Genomic DNA, 15,317 nt, shown 5'->3' with positions numbered 1-15,317 from the left:
CTACCCCTCCCCTCATTTTCCCTTCCCTTCTCCCCTCTCTCTCTTTCCTCCCCCTCCCCTCCCTCCCCTCTCCCTCTTTCCCTCCCTCTCCCTTCCACTCACCCTCTCCCTCTTCCCGCTCCCTCTCTCCCTCTTCCCTCCCTTTCTCCCTCTCCTCTATCCCCTCCCCCTTCCCCTCACCCCTCCCTCTCCTCCATCCCTCCCCCCCTTCCCCTCCCCCTCCCCCTTCAGCATCCGGTTCCTACGACAGGAACGCATCGCCTCCTCTCCCGCGTTGACCGATATGCAAATCACGATCGGTTCCCCCGAGGTGAGCTTCCCGCGTCAGTGAGCTTTTGGCGGGAAGTTAAAAAGTAAAAAAAAGGGAGGGGGGGGGGGGAGGATGGCGTATCAGACAGGGTGTGTGAGTGTTGAGAGGCAGGGAGGGAGGAAGGGGGAAGGGGGAGGAGAGAGGAGAGAGGAGAGATGAGAGAGGAGAGATGAGAGAGGAGAGAGAGAAAGGGAGAGGGAGAGAAAGGGAGAGGGAGAGAAAGGGAGAGGAGAGAGAGAGAGAGAGAGAGAGAGAGAGAGAGAGAGAGAGAGAGAGAGAGAGAGAGAGAGAGAGAGAGAGAGAGAGAGAGAGAGGGAGAGAGAGAGAGATTGATCCTGGTCCTCGCGGATGCCAAGCTTCCCTCGTTTTAAATTTCTGCATCTGTAAAGCTCTGCGCATAGGAAATGGCCGTTTGGCACGACCTTCTCTTCAGTATTTCTTCTCTTTTACACTTCTTATATCCCTCCTTCTCTCGCCCTCCCTCCCTCCCTCCCTCCCTCCTTCCTTCCCCTAGTCCCTCCTTCCCTCCACCCATCCATCCCTTCTTCTATACCTCCCTCCTTCCCTCCTTCCCCCTCTCCCTCCCTCCCTCGTTCCTTCCCCTTCTCCCTCTATCTCTCCTTCCCTCCCTCCCCCTCTCCCTCCTTCCTCCTCTCCCTCCTTCCCTCCCCCTATCCCTCTCCCTCCTTCCCTCCCCCCTCCCTCCCTTATCAACCCTTCTCCCCTCCCCCTCTCCCCATCCCTATCCCTCCCCCTCTCCCCCCTCCCCTCCCCCCTCCCTCCCCCCTCCCTTATCAACCCTTCTCCCTGTCTATTCCCGACGGGATTAAACTCCTCCCACCTCCCTGTTACTCCGATCGTCCGAGACTCCTCCTCCGCCACAGGACAAGCCGGGGCCTAATCGCTCCCACTTTCGGACTGATGACGGAGCTTAAGCCGTGCGGGAGTGATTTATGTTAATTAGATACGAATCGGTTGGAGGTTGCAGTTTCGTTATAAAATTTCGTTGTTATTTTATTATTGTTTCATTATTTAGCATCATCATCATTATTATCGTTATTGCTATTATCGCTATTATTATTATTATTATTATTATTATTATTATTATTATTATTATTATTATTATTATTATTATTATTACACACTTGTATTAAACCACCTGTGATAGAAAAGAAAGAACCCACCTGTCATGGGAAGTATTAAACTATCTGTGAGAAATCAAGCTGAACCACCTGTGATAAATAAGATCTAACCAGCTGTAACAGATAATGCCAACCCACACGTGACAAATAATGCCAAACCACACGTGACAAATAATGCCAAACCACACGTGACAAATAATGCCAAACCCACACGTGACAAATAATGCCAAACCCACACGTGACAGATAATGCCAACCCACACGTGACAATGCCAAACCACGTATGATCAAACTAGACCGAAATGTAAGGCAAGACCACCTGTCCCCTACCCTCCTGAGGCCAAACCACCTGTGACAGAAAAGGGAGAGGCACCTGTCTCCACCTGGCCACAGCTGGTGACGGATAGTTCTTTCTTCCCCCAAACCTATCGTGGGGCGGAGTTCCTCTCGGGATCCGGTGACAGTAAGGGTGATTTCTGATTGATTAATGGCCCGGGTGATAGCCTTAATGGTGTTCGAAGTGCGGGGGATGGAGATAGGAGGAGAGATTGGAGAAAAGGGAAGGAAAGAGAGAATGGGGAATGGAGGGAAAACGTGTTAAACAGGAGGGAGAGGGAAGGAGGAGAGGGATGGAGGAAATGAGCTAAGAAGGAAGATGAAGGAAAAAGGAGATATGATAGAAGGAAGAAGATAAAGGAAGAGTAGGAAGAGAGTGGAAATAAAGAAATGTGAAAGAGAAGTGACTAAAAAAAAGAGAGAATAGAAGAAAAAGTGACAAGAAAGGAGAGAAAAAGGAAGAAAAATAGAAGAAAAATTTCAAGAAAGGAGAGGGAATAGAAATGTGTAATAAAGAGAGAAGGACGGAAAAGAAGAAGAGAAGAATTTAAAAGAAATAAAGAAAAGGAAAGAAACGGGTGAGAATAAGGAAACAGGGAACACGAGAACAAATAGAGTGAGATGAGAAAATAGAAAAAATATTATTGTCTTTATAGCTTTTCCGTTTTCTGTTCTCAATGGAATTTAATAAAGAATTGCATGAATAGTTATTCTTAATTGGAAAAGACTTTGCTTCACAATCTCTTTTTTTTTTTTTTTTTTTTTTTCATTTTTCGATGGTTCTACATTTTTGTTTTAATCCTCTCCTTATTTATTTTCTGTTTCTTCGATGTCTCTTCCTTCGTCTTTCTTCTCTTCTTCTTCTCTGCCTCCCATTCCTCTTCCGTTTTCTCCTCCTCCTTCTCCTGTTCCAACCCCTGTTCTTGTATTTCTTCCTACTTCTCTTTCCCTATCTCCTCTCCTTCCTCCATTAGTCAACCTCTTCTTTCTTCTCCTCTTCCTCTTCGTTTGCTTCCTCCTCCTCTCTTCTCCTCTTCTTCCTCCTCCACCCCTACCCTCCTCCTCCTCTCCTCTCCTCTCCTCTCCTCTCCTCTCCTCTCCTCTCCTCTCCTCTCCTCTCCTCTCCTCTCCTCTCCTCTCCTCTCCTCTCCTCCTCCTCCTCCTCCTCCTAGTCCTCCTCCCCCTCCTCCTCCTCCTAGTCCTCCTCCTCCTCCCCCTCCTCCCCCTTATCATCATCATCATCATCATCATCATCATCATCATCATCATCATCTGCATCTGCATCTGCATCTGCATCTGCATCTGCATCTGCATCTGTATCCTCCTCCTCATTTACACCCTCCTCTTCCTCCTCCTCCCTCCCTCCCTCCCTCCCTCCCTCCCTCCCTCTCCTCCACCTCCACCTTTTCTACTTTCTCCTCCTCGTTTCAGTAGCACAGGGTCTCTCCCAAAAATGTTTAAAGGTATGCGCGCACCGATACCAGACAGTCTAACCCTTTCCCTTGGCACCCCCTCTTCCTCCCCCCCTATCAAGGCACCTCCACCCCCCTCTCTCCCTCTCCTCCCACAGGCACTCCCCTCCCCTCCCCCCTAACCCACTTTATCTCCCCCCCCCTCCTCTCTCCCCCTCGCTCTCTCTCCCCCCTCTCCCCCCCTCTCTCCCCCTCTCTCCCCCCTGCCAACAGAGAACGTCCTTGAGTTTCGCTATGTTTAGCGTCCTCTGCTACCTTGCATCGCTAGACACTTAGGTTTGGTCTCTATTTATACTGCAGACTCAGGAAGTGGAGAGGAAGGAGACAGAAGAGAGGAAGGAGAAACAAGGGAAGAGAGAGAAGAAGGAAGAAGAAGAAAAAATGGAAGGAAGGGGAGGAGGAGAGAAAGAAGGGAAATGAGTGGACGAGAGGAAGGGAGAAGGAGAGAGGGAGGGATAATAGGGGGGAGGAGGGGAGGGTGTAGGTATGGGGTATGGGGTATTGTATTTTTTTTATGCTAATTCGGGTTTTATCTTTCGAGAGACACATGGAATGTTCGTGGGGGTGATAGTGGTGGTGAAGCGGTGACACAGGTAGTGGTGAGATAGTGATGATGATGATGACTGTGACATGACGTTGAACTGGTGGTGGTGGTGATAACTGTGGTATTCTGTTGATGGTAGCGTGTGTGTGTGTGTGTGTGTGTGTGTGTGTGTGTGTGTGTGTGTGTGTGTGTGTGTGTGTGTGTGTGTGTGTGTGTGTGTGTGTGTGTGTGTGTGTGTGTGTGTGTGTGTGTGTGTGTGTGTGTGTACACATACATACACATCTATATATGTATATATATATATATATATATATATATATATATATATATATATATACACATATATACATACATACATACATACATACATGCATGCATATATACACATATACACATGTCTTTATACATAAATATTCCTACCCAAGGCACGCCTCACTCCTCAACCCCCACCCCACCCATACCCCCACCCCCACCCCCACCCTCCGCCTGACTCACCCTCTCAGTCGAACTCACTTATGAGCGCCCGAGGCAAGATTCCTCGCAGGCAGGCAGTCAGGTGGCGCTAATGCTTGTGCTTTGGTGACGCATGAAAGGCCTGTGCTTTCGTGTGTTTGGGCTTTTTTTAATCTCTTGTTCTCTCTGTTTAATTTCTTCTTGTTTTCCGTTTGTTTGTTTTGTCTTTGTTTTTCGATTTTGTTTGAGTCTTTTTGTCTATTTTTTTGGGGGGGGGTCTCTCTCTCTCTCTCTCTCTCTCTCTCTCTCTCTCTCTCTCTCTCTCTCTCTCTCTCTCTCTCTCTCTCTCTCTCTCTCTCTCTCCAATACCTCTCCCTCATTCCCTTACCCATCTCCATCTCCCTCCCTTCTCCCTTCCCCATTACCTCTCCTCTTCCTTCCCCCTTACCTTTCCCTCCCTTTTCCTTTTCCCTTACCTCTCCCTCTCCCTCCTTCCCTTCCCCCTTACCTTTCCCTCCCCCTTACCTCTCCCTACCTCCATCCATCCCTTCCCCCTCCCCCTTATCTCTCCCTCCCCCTTCTCTCTCCCTCTCCCTTCCCTCTCCCTCCCACTTCCCCCCCCCTTCCATCTCCCCCCCCTCGCATTACCTCGTTCCGAAATTGCCTTCTCGGGTGGCTTGCAGTGAAACCCGTGCCAGGCAAAACAAGGGAGGGTTTGCGTATACAGGAAGTCGAGTTTATTTCAGTTTATATCAGGCAGATTTCGTTTATTTGGTGTCGTTCTGAAGTTTGCTGAAATTTAGGCGAGTTTGTTTTGCGGTTTATTGAAGTTTGGGGGGAGTTTGAGGTATACTGAAGTTTATGCGAGTTAGTTTGAGGTTTGCTGAAGTTTATGCGAGTTAGTTTGAGGTTTTCTGAAATTTACGCGAATTTGTTTGAGGTTTGCTGAAGATTACGCGTGTTAGTTTGAGGTTTACTGAAGTCTGTTGGTGTATCCTGGAAGCCATTATGGTTTGTTGAAGTTTGTGTGTGTTTATTTGTGTGATATTTAGTATGTGTGATTAGTGTAATGAAAGAAAAGGAAGGAAAAAAAAGAGGAGGATTTTGGTGGAAGTAATAAGGACGAAAGACAAGAAAAAGAGGGCCAGAGAAACAAAAAAACAAACAGACAAACAACAAAAGAGATAATTGATGAGAGGAAAATATTTTTGATGACTGAAGTGGACCACGATAATAAAGATGATAAGAATGGAATGTCTGATACTAATAACAACATGTAATAAAACCCTGAATAATAAAAGGATCTCAGTAGCGATGATGATAATGATAATAACGTAAAAATATCAAGAAAATTGATATAGCGCATAATAAGTAGGAAAGGTAAGCGGGGCGACCGAGGGGAGGGAGAGAGAGAGAGGGGGGGAGGTTGAGGGGGAGAGGGAGGCGTCAGGAAGGGAGGGGATGGGTAAAGGGGGGAGAGAGGGAGCAAGGGAAGAAGGATGGGGGAGGCATTCGATTGGGACAGGAGGGGAAGGGAGGGGAGGGAATGGGGAAGGGGAGAGGGAGAGGAAGGCAACAGGAAGGGAGGGAAGGAGATAGAGGAGGCATCCGGTAGGGAGGGAAGGAGGAGGGAAGGGTAAGGGGGAGGCATTTGGTAAAGAGGGAAAGGGGAGGAGGAGAGGCAGGCGGTAAGAAGGAAGGGAAAGGGAGAAAAGGAAGGGAAGACATCCGAAAGGGAGGAAGGGGGGGAAATGGGGGAGGGGGAGGCATCCGAGAGAGAGGGAAAGGGGAAAGGAGGGGAGCGAGGGAAACCCCTAAGATAGAAAGAAGTGGAAACGCTTCAGAGAGGGAAGAGATGCGTCCAAAAGGGATAGGGGTAAGGGGTAGGGGAGGAGAAGAAATGCGTCAAAGAAAGGGGAGGGAAGGGGAAGGCGTCAGGAAGGGAGGGGGAGGCGTCGGGAAAAGGAAGGGGAGAGGGGAGGGGAGGAGGAGAGGCGCCGGGGAGAGGAGAGAATGGGGGGAGGGAAGGGGAGGCGTCAAGAAACCCTTTGCGGTTCTTTGAAAGGAGAAGTTGATTTAAGAGTCTTACGAGGGGTGTGTGTTGGGAGAGGGGGGAGGGGAGAGGGGTGGGGGGGAGGAGAGGGATGGAGGGCTAAGAGCATCGCGATAAAAGGGTAAAGGAGATAGGAAGAGAGAGAGAATGAGAGAGAACACAAGAATGCGCACAGACGGAGGGACTAATGGAGACTATTTTAAATTATGTGTATTTAAACTGAAGAGAAAGTGCAGACTGTCTTTTTTACTTTAGCTGTCAATGTTTTTTTTTTCTTTTCTTTTATACTCTTGTTCTTGTTTCATTTTGTTTATTTGTTTATTTTTGTTGTCAAAGAAGCACGGAGAACAGACAACTTTGCACCTTGATTATCGTCACAGACTCCGAATTCTGATGTGAATTCATGAAAACGTCATTTTTTTTTCTCTCATTTTCGGAACAGGTAACCCCTCCCCTACCTTCTCCCCCCCCCCACCCTCCACCCCCAAAGATATTTTTTTCTCTCGTCATTTTCTGAACAGGTAACCCCCTCCCCCAACCTTCTCCCCCCCCCCCTCCCACACACACACACGCCCGTTACCTCTTGTTAAATCTGCGACCATTTAAGACCATTCTGGTACTGAAGCCACGATGACAGGTCTGTGTGGACGGTTCTATGTTGCTGTTGAAAAATGTTGCACGGATCCGAAAAAAATAGTGGAGAGACAGCGGGAAGGAGAGGAAGAGGAAGGGAAAAGAAAAGATAGAGAGTGGAAAGAGTGAGTGAAAAGAGAGAATAACATAAGCAGACTAAAACAGATATGGCGTAGCACTTATACATACGGACAAAGATACATTAAATAAATACTGTGAAATACAGCGTACATACAACAATACAGTATATCACAATCAAACATACTATTGTACTTTGAAATACAGTTAAATACAGCGATGCAATTCAATAAAGCAGGGCGATACAGTAACTATGATTGTCTCATCACGGTATAACTATGGTTTTATACTCAGCAAAAACAAAGTAAAATATGCAAAACAATAAAACAATTGATAAAATACTTCTCGGATAAACACTGGTCAAAGAAAAGCAGAAACTGACTGGAAAGAAACGAAAGAGAGGGAGAGGGAGAAAGAAAGAGAAGGAAGAGAGAAAGAGAAGGAATAGAGAGAGAGAGAGAGAGAAAGAAGAGAGAAAGAGAGGAGTAAGATAGATCGTAGACTAGAGAAGAAGATGAGAAAGATAAAAGGAATGATAAAGCGAAGAGAAACGAGCGAGAAGAGAAGGAGAGAAGAAAGAGAGAGGAAGATATAAAGAGAAGGATAGAGAAAGAGAAAGAAGAGAGATAGAAGAGAGAAGAAAGAAAGGCCGAGAAAGACGAGAGAGAGAGAGAGAGAGAGAAGAGAGAGAAAAAAAGAGAGAAAGAGAAAAAGAAGAGAGAGAGAGAGAGAGAAAGAAGGGAGAGAGAGAGAGAAAGAGAAGGAGAGACAGAGAAAGAGAGAGACAGAGACAGAGGGAGCTCGTGTGACCTTTCCTCCTGCGGTCAGCGTAACATTTGCATAAAGCACCAGTGTGATATTTGTATCATTATGAAGAGCAAAACAATTAGGACAAATGATCTCTTTAATTGAGAGAGATGTCGCCTGTGTCTAGGACGGTTTGTGGGCTCTGGCTCTCATTTTGTTTGTCTGTCTGTCTGACTGACTGACTGACTGACTGATTGACTCTTTCCGTCTCTGTCTGTCTGACTCTCTCTCTCTCTCTCTCTCTCTCTCTCTCTCTCTCTCTCTCGATCATTCTCTCGCTCTCTGCTCTCTTCTCTCTCTCTCTCTCTCTCTCTCATATATATATATATATATATATACTATATTCTATACTAATTAGCTATATATTATATATATATAAAATATATATATATATATCCTATCTCATATCTATATATATTATAGGTTATATGGTATATATATATATATATATATATTATAATCTATATATATTATATGGATCGATATATATATATTATTATATATATATATTATATATTATATGTATATTATATATATATTATATATATATAATATATATATATATATCTATATATATATATATTATATGTATATATATAGATATATAATAGATACGCTTATCTATATTATACTACCTATCTATCATATATTATATTTCTCTAATATTCTAGCTATATCGCATATATCTGATATCTATATGTATCTATTATGTATTGTGTATAATACTATATACATGTATTCTACATATATAGTCAATATCTGATACCTTATACATTATACTGTATGCACTACATTATATATTAATATATATATATCTTCTCATATATCGATATATATATTTATAATAATATATGATATATTAGTATCTATATTTTACACACACGACCTAACACAACAAACACACACACCACCCACCACACACACACACAAATACACCCACACACACACACCGCACACACACACACACAACACCCACACACACACACACACACATACACACCACATGCATACCACATACACACCACACACACACACACACACACACACACCACACACAACACACACTCACACACACCCACATATTAATATTGTTATACTTATTGTATGCGTTGTATAGGTAAGCATATGGTTAATATACATATGAATACAAATAAATATATCATATATATAGATATATATCCTCTATGAATATATATATGAATATATATAGGAATATAATATGAATCTAATATATGAAACTATATATATATATGTATTATATATATATTATATATATATATACACACACACACGACACACACACACACGCACACACACCACAGCCACACACACACACACACCACACACACACACAACCACACACACACACATACACATATTCTATATACTACTCTAACAAAGAAATATATATATATATATATATATAATATATACATATATATAGATATATATATATTTATTACTTATGTAAGCGTGTATATGTAGTATATTTATGCATATATATATAAATACCTATATGATATATATATATATAGATATATATAGGAATATATAGATGCATATATTATATCTATATATGTATATCTATATATATATATCTATTCATATATGTATTCATATATTTATTCATATCTTATATATATATTCTATATAGATATATCTATATATATATTCATATATTATGTCTATATATATTCATAACCTATCCTTACAATATACACGCACTTACACATACGTAATAAATATATAATATTGTGTGTGGTGTGTGTGTGTGTGTGTGTGTGTGTGTGTTTGGGTGGGTGTGTGTGGTGTGTGGTGTGTGTGTGTGTGGTGTGTGTTATGTGTGTGTGTGTGTGTGTGTGTGTGTGTGTGTGTGTGTTGTTTGTATGTGGGTGGTGTGTCTGTGTATGTCCTGTGTGTGTAAATATATACTATAAATATCTATAATATATATATATATAATATATCTAATATATATATATATAATGTAATGTGCATACATTATATATGTATATATATCATATATGAATATATATTGTCTATTACATATATATATATATAGTTATTATTAATATATACATCTATATTACATACATATATATATATACATATAGATACATATATATATATATCCTATATATATACATATATATATATACGATATATATATATATATGTATATATATGTAAATATTATGTTATATAATGTATACTATATATGTATATATGTCTATATATGTATATATGAATATATCATATATATATCTATATCTATATCAATCTATATCTCTATCTATATATATATTAATATACTTATATATATCTTGTATGGCTGTATCTATCATATCTAATATATTAGGGTATTATTAATCGCTCGCTATCTCTCTGTATCATCTGAATCTTATATATATATATATATATATATATCTTCGTATCTCTATATGCTATCTGATATCGATATTATATGTGATATGAAATATATGATATGTATATATCAATATATTATATATATGTATTATCAATATAGAATATAGGTGTTATCAATATATATCAAAATATATGTATATATGAAATGGTCGATATGCTGTCATATATGAATGTATATATATGTAATATGAATATAATATATAGTATTATGAATGTATATATATATATGTCTTCATGATATTCGAACTCTATATATACTATATATACTATATATATATAGATCATATATATGTATAATGACTATAACATATATGTATAATATGAATATATAATATCATCATATCTTATATATCTATGTCCACTCTGAACTATCTAGAATACATAATATCTATATCATATATCTACTCTATATATATATATATATGATTCTCTATAATATTTATATCTCTCTATGTATGTTATACTGACTATATCGAGTTATACATATCTATATCTCTATCTATATCGTATATCTATAGATATATTCTGTATATATGCATCTATATACTTTTATATACTATATATATATCTATATATATATATATCTCTATCTATATATATCTACATATATATATATATATACTTATATATATATATATATAATATATATTCATATTAACAGTATATTATACATATTATATATATAATATATATTATATATAATATAATATATATATATTATATATATATATAATATATATATAATGTATATATTAATTAAAATATATATATATATATATATATATATATATATATATATATAGATATATATATAGAATATGTATATATGAATATATATATATGTATATATGATATATATATATATATATTATATTATATATATATATAATATTTCTATATATGAATAATATATTTTTATATATATGGATATATATATATAGATATATATATTATAATATCTATATATGAGTATATATATTATATATATGAATATATATTAATATATTAATATATATATATATATATATAGATATATAGATATATATATATTATATGAATTATATATATATAATATATTATATATATATATATATACTCTCTATATACTGAATAATATAGATATATATATATAAATATGAATATATATAATTATATATATAAATATATATATTATATATATATATTTATATATATTTATTCATCGATACTCTATATGAAATATCTATATATATATCATCTATCTCTATATATATATATATCTATGAATTATATTAATATATAGATATAAGTAATATATGAAATCTGACTAATAATATATATATATTATATATATATATATATTATATATATATATATATATATATATATATATATATATAACTATATATATATATAGTGTGTTGTGTGCAGTGTGTGTGTGTTGTGTGTGTGTGTGTGTGTTGTGCTGGGTGTTGTGTGTGTGTGTGGTGTGTTTGCATCTTGTGTGTTATTATATGAATATATATGTGTGTATAAATGAATATAATATATATATATATTATATATTTAATATATATCATATATATTATCTGTATTATAATGAATATTTATATATTATTATATATATATCTATATATATATATATATAATATGCATGTATATGTATAATGATATATATGTTATATCTGAATATATATGTTATATATATATATATATATTATATATATTATATACATATATATATATATATATATATATATTTTTTATTTGAAGAAACAGATATATATATATATATAAATATTTATATATATATTATATTTTAAAATTATATATATATATATATATATATTATATGTATTGTATATAGAATTATATATATATAATATATATATATATCTATATATATATATATATGTGATATGAAATTTATATAATAATATATAATATATATATATGAAATATATAAATATCTCTCTACTATATATAGATATATAGGCGATATATATATATATAATATATATATTCATATATATATTCTAATATATAGAGTACTATATTATATATATTATTCATATATACTATATATGTCTTATGACTATATATATATCTATATCTAATATATATATATATAGATATCTTCATACTATATATATATCTCTATATCTTCTATATAATCTATATATGTCTCTCTATATGTCTGTATATATGACGATATCTATCAATATACTATATCTATTCTTATCTCTCTATCTATCTATATTTATTAGATGATCTAGCTATATGTATGTCTCTATATCTCTCTTTTCCTAATCGCTCTACTATATATCATATATCTATAATATATCTCTATATCTGTCTCTATTGTAATATATATATCTATATATCATATATATATATATATCTATCTATATATATGTTTACTACTAGTATATATAATATCATATATCTACGATCTATTATATCATCTATCTATCATATCTATATATCTATGTCCTATTGAATTATATATATATGTCTTATGACTATCTCTATTTTATATATGCATAATATATACTATATATATATTATCTATATATCATCTATATATATATATATATGTACATAGATATCTCTACATCTATAATATGTCTATATCAAATCTATCTCTCTCATATCTCCTATCTACTCTCTATATGTATCTATATATATTATATCATATTATCTCGCTATCTATCTGAATATTTCTATATTATATATATGTCTATATAATATATGCATATCTCTCATGTATCATGAATATCTTCGATTTATATATCTGATAGCATATAGATATTGACTATATCTCTCTCTCTCTCATCTTTCTCTCTTATATATATATATATATGAATATCTCTCATTTCATCATCTATGAATACTCTCATCTCTTATATCTAATAATATATCAGCATATATATATTCTCTATACATATATATATCTCTTCATCTAGCTAGATAGATAGATCTCTATCTCTGACTGTCTATATCATCTTCATCTATCTATCTAATATATATATGCATATATATATATATATACTTCTATATATATAGTATCGGATATATATAGATATCATCTCATCTCTCTATCTCGTCTATCTGAATATATCTATATCTCTATCTCTAGCTATATATATATAGATCTAATCTCTATACTATGATCTCTTCGCTTCTTGACTCTCTATATATATGCAATCTCTCTCTCTCTATCTCTATCTCTCTCTCCTCCATCTAATCTGCATCTATTATATTCTTAGCTCTAGATCGCTCTCTCGTTCCCAATCTTCCTATATCTCTAATGATTCTACTCTATATCTCTCTCTCTATCTCTCTGCCTCTCTATATATCCTCTCAGTTACTCTATCTCTCCTCCTCTCTCTCTGCCTCCTATATCTCTATCTATCTCTCTCTCTATCTCGCTCTATCTCTGCCTACTCTCTTCTCTCTTCCTCTCTATCTTATCTGCCCTCTCTCTCTCTCTCTCTCTCTCTCTCTATCTCTCTCTCCTCTCTCTCTCTCTCTCTCTCTATCTCTATCTCTATATCTTCCTCTTTATCTCTCTGTCTCTCTACTCTTCTCGTCTCTTCTCTCTCTCTCTCTCTATACTCTCTCTCCCTCTCTGCTCTCCTCGCGCTACTCTCTCTTCTCATCGGTCTCTCTGCCTCTCTCTTCTCTCCTCTATCTCTCATCTCTCTCTCGCTCTCTCTTCTCTCTGCCTCTTTCTCTCTGCATCTCATCTCTCTCCTCTCCTCTCTCTCTCTCTCTCTCTATCCATCTCTCTCTCTCCATCTCTCTCTCTCTCTCTCTATCCTTTCTCGTGTGTTTGTGGTGTGGTGTGTGTGGTGTGTGTGTGGTGTGTGTGTTTGTGTCCGTCGGTATGTCTGCCTATCTGTGTGTCTGTCTCCTGCATCTCTCTGTGTGATCTCCCTGACTCTCTCTCTCTCTCTCTCTCTCTCTCTCTAATCTCTCCTCCTCTCTGTCTTCTGTCTCTGTCCCTCTGCCTCTCTCTGTCCTCTTCCTCTCTCTGTCTCTTCTCTCTATCTTCGTCTCTCATCCTATCTCTCTCTCTCTCTCTCATAACTGTTCCTCTTTTCTTAATCTCTTCATCCCTTCTCTATCCAAAACAACACCCCAAACCCCACCCGACCCCCCCCCGCCTCCTCTCTCTCTACCTCTCCTCTCTCGCGTCCTCCTTCCTATATACTATATATATACATCTCTATATATATATATCTATATGTGATATCTTCTATCTCTCTATCACCTATATCTCTCTTTTATGTCTCTCTTATGTGATCTATATAACTCTATTTATATATCTTATATCTCTCATCTATCTCTCTCTCTCTCTCTATCGATATGCCTACCCTCGGCATCTCCACACCTCTCCCTCTGCATATCTTCTCTATCTAGATATATACTATATATCTCTCTCTCCCTATCCATCTCTCTCTCCTATATCTCATCTCACACACCCCCTCTATACCTATTACACTCCAACTACAACCCACGCCACCAAATCCGTGTTCTTCGCCCTTGTCACGCAATGCCTCTCTTAAAAAAAAAAAAAAAATATTCCAGACGAATTACGACAACTCAGCGTTAATTATCCTCCCACTTGAATTCTTCCCAACTTTCTCTCTTTCTTCTCTTCCCCACACCCTCCCGCCCACCCCCTCCCCCATCCCCATCCCCTATCCTTATCCCTATCCCCTTCCCCATCCCCTACCCTCGATATATCCCGAATCTCTCTCTTAAATTCTTTCTCCCTCATCCTCTCCCTCTCCCTCTTTCCTCTTCACCTTCCTCCCTCCCTCACTCTTCTGTCTTCTTTATTCTCCTCCCTCCTTCTCTCTCCCTCATCCTATTCCTCTCCCTCCTGCCTCTTCAACCTTTTCCCTTCTTCACCCGCCTTACCCAACTCTTCTATCTCCCCCTCCCTCTCCCTTCTCCTCTCCCTCCCTCCTTCCCCTCCCTACCTCCCTCCCTCCCCCTCCCTTCCTCTCCCTCTCCCTCCTCCTCCCTCCCCCCTCCCTCCCACCCTCCTTCCCTCTCCCTTCTCCCTACCTCTC

The sequence above is a fragment of the Penaeus monodon genome, chromosome 5, assembly GCF_015228065.2.
Source record: "Penaeus monodon isolate SGIC_2016 chromosome 5, NSTDA_Pmon_1, whole genome shotgun sequence".
In the NCBI taxonomy this organism is placed as follows: domain Eukaryota; kingdom Metazoa; phylum Arthropoda; class Malacostraca; order Decapoda; family Penaeidae; genus Penaeus; species Penaeus monodon.
Note: the sequence above shows the minus strand (reverse complement) of the source record.